Here is a 3,681-nt window from a genome sequence, read left to right as displayed (position 1 = left end):
AAGTGGTGTCCCCACTTTCATTGTCTAATCTAATTTTACTGATGATAAAGAGGTCCAAGGCAGGTTGGAGGGATGGGCAATAGGGTAATAAGAGTAATACAGGGGAGGGCTTCCCTGACATCCAGTGGTGAACGCTCCGTGCTTCCACTGCAGGGTGCACGGGTTCAATCCCTGGTGGGGGAACTAAGATCCCGCATGCCGTGCGGCGTGGCCAAAAAAAAAAAAAAAAAGACGGAAGGGATATTAAAAAAAAAGAGTAATACAGGGGGTAAGATGTAGCGTCTTAAGAACTACAGCAAATTACACCACGTAAGGAGTCACCTACCCAGATGTCTTTTTTGTGAGCTCTCAGAAAGTTGACACCATCCCCTGAAACAATTATGTTTTTATTTAAACACATATATGTGGAATTTAAGAAAAAAAATATCGTGAAGAACCTAGGGGTAAAACAGGAATAAAGACACAGACCTACTTGAGAATGGACTTGAGGATATGGGGAGGGGGAAGGGTAAGCTGTGACAAAGCGAGAGAGAGGCATGGACATATATACACTACCAAACGTAAAATAGATAGCTAGTGGGAAGCAGCCATATAGCACAGGGAGATCAACTCTGTGCTTTGTGACCGCCTGGAGGGGTGGGAGAGGGAGGGTGGGAGGGAGGGAGACACAAGAGGGAAGGGATATGGGAACAGATGTATATGTATAACTGATTCACTGTGAAGCAATTATACTCCAATAAAGTTGTAAATAATTAATAATAATTAAAAAAAATAAACACACAGGTTTCCCTTTGTATAAAGATCACGTTATTTCATGAGTGTTGCCTTAGTTTCTCACCCTGTGGGCCAGGCCCTGTGCTGGGTGCTGGGATTCAGCAATAAATCAGATACAGGCCCAGCTTCCAGGTACACCTTCTGGTGGGAAAGACAATCAACAAAGAGAGAAGCCCAAGATCTCAAGGGCACCATATCCTTGCTGAGAAGCACCAGAAGGAAAGTTTTGCGGAAGGAATAAATTCCACATGGGATGACATTTAAGACTGAATAGCTCTGATTTGGGGAAATATATCACTTAAAACAAAAAATAAAATTATGCCACAAAATATGAATGGAGCTGACCTTTTGTTTGGTTTTGCCGAAGTGAGTTTCTATGTAAAGGAAAATTTTCATGGAACGCCTGACAAACCCATGACAAATGGCCCCAAACCAAAGTAGCTGAACTTTGAATTAGCCAGAACATCAGTGCTTCTCAGTGTTCTTGTGATCTGGAAATACTTCTTTTTCTGCATTTTTCTGTTTTTGTAGAGACAGAATTCACATACAATAAAATACACAGATTTTAAGTTTTCAGTTCGATATTTTGACAAATGTATACACCCCTGTAACCATCACTCAAAACAAGATATAGAATATCTGCATCACCCCAAAAAGTTCCCCTTGCCTCTTTCTAGTCATTTCCATGTACATGGACACTCAGAGACAATCAGTGTTGTAAATTCTTCTATCAGTATAGATTAGTTTTGCCCATTCTGGAACTTCACCTGCAGGGAATTGTACAGTATTTACTCTTTTGCATCTGGGCAGACATACTAGTACTGGGGAAAGCTCACTCGAAGGGATTAAAAGACTCAAAACAACATTAAACAAGTGAGCAATAAATACAAAACAATCCCCGTGGCAGTGTTTCACTATCTCACTGTGTTTATAAAAATATCCAAAGTTATGTATTCATTTCACTGCCCTTCAGTCCTAAATCATTTAAGTCAAACTGTTTGCTCCACAAGAAAATTTCTCAGACGTTCCAGGACACACATGTTCTTTCCTTGATGTGGCCTGACATACTATGTGTATTATGTCTTCCTCAAGCAGGTGGTCCTTGGCTCTACTTTCACACAGCACACATCACTCCCAAAGTGTGATTCCTCAGTTGTGACATACATGCAATTTACAATTTCCCTGGGCAACAGGGAAGGCTTCAAGGACACCACTGTCCTTTAGTACACTAGGTGAAGACCACTGGGGAGAGACATTCATGCCAAATGAAACAAGTGTACTTGCCTCCCTATGTCAGGTTTTGTTCTACCTTCATTTCCTTACTAGGTCATTGAATAACACTGCCCATCATAACGGTTGCACCAGTTGGATTTTCCCTGCCCCATTCAGCCCAGATGCTGCTGTTGTTTTCCACTCTTTAATCAGAACACAGAATGCCACATGCTGTGTGCATCAGAGAGAAAACAGAGCAGAAAAGACAGTTCAATATTGGAGTTAACTGGGTAGGGACAAAAAGGATGTCTTATATCCAGTGACTCAAGCCTGAAATATTTCCTTCTTCCAACACTGGGAAATAGTTATATGAAATTCTGTGTATGTAGAAGATTGTAGAGCTGTCATGTACAGATGCTTAAATATGCACATGCTAGCTAGAGGTCAAAACTGGTTCAAGATCACAAGAAAGGAGAATCATTCTCAGATATGTGACTGCTCTTTTCATTCATATTTTTGCCCTCAGTGGATTATTTTTTAACAATAGCCTTCTGCCTCAATTTCTACCACCCCCTTAATGGATTACTGAGTAACTTACTGTCTGTGGGGAAATGGGACTACTGACAGGCAAACACATTTTCAAACATTCTTTAGAAGTCCAAACACACTTCCATTTCTGCTGTGGTTACAGTCCTCTGGGGGCGAAGGTTTCAACTTAACCCTAGTTTAGCAATTTGCTTTGTGGTCTTCTCTGCTAAATACCGGGCAGTGTGAGGTCTTCGGTCTCAGTGGACACACAGGAAAGATGGGGACGTCTCAAGCTAGCCTGGTTAAGAGACACATTTCAAAACGTCTGGAAAGGTAAAGCCAAGAGTGGCCTTTGCCTTGAAGATGACAAAAGACTACACTTAAAGGCAGAGTTGTCCTGGATCTTGAATTTGAGGCAAGATCCGAGAATAAAGGTTGTTTTTTAAAATAGATCTTTATTGGAGTATAATTGCTTCACAATACTGTGTTAGTTTCTGTTGCACAACAAAGCGAATCAGCCATATGCATATATATGTCCCCATATCCCCTCCCTGTTGAGCCTCCCTCGCACCCTCCCTATCCCACCCCTCTAGGTCATCACAAAGCACCGAGCAGATCTCCCTGTGTTATGCTGCTGCTTCCCACCAGCCAACTATTTTACATTCTGTAGTGTATATATGTCGATGCTACTGTCACTTCACCCCAGCTTTGCCCTCCCACCCCATGTCCTCAAGTCCATTTTCTATGTCTACCTCTTCACTCCTGCCCTGCAACTAGGTTCATCAGTACCATTTTTTTAGATTCCATATATATGTGTTAGCATACAGTATTTGTTTTTCTCTTTCTGACTTACTTCACTCTGTATTACAGACTAGATCCATCCACCTCACTACAAATAACTCAATTTCGTTTCTTTTTATGGCTGAGTAATATTCCATTGTATATATGTGCCATAAATGTCCATCAACAGATGAATGGATAAAGTTTTTGATATATATTTTGTGGAGTAGCAATTTCCTACAGATATGAGTTACAGTATTCAGTTGTAGAAGAAAGAAACTCATTTTATTTATTTATTTTTTGGCCACATGGCTTGTGGGATCTTAGTTCCCCAACCAGGGATCAAAACCAGGTCCCCAGCAATGGAAGCTCAGAGTCCTAACCACT

Source organism: Mesoplodon densirostris, chromosome X, assembly GCF_025265405.1.
Source record: "Mesoplodon densirostris isolate mMesDen1 chromosome X, mMesDen1 primary haplotype, whole genome shotgun sequence".
Lineage (NCBI taxonomy): Eukaryota > Metazoa > Chordata > Mammalia > Artiodactyla > Ziphiidae > Mesoplodon > Mesoplodon densirostris.
This window is presented reverse-complemented; position numbering follows the sequence as displayed.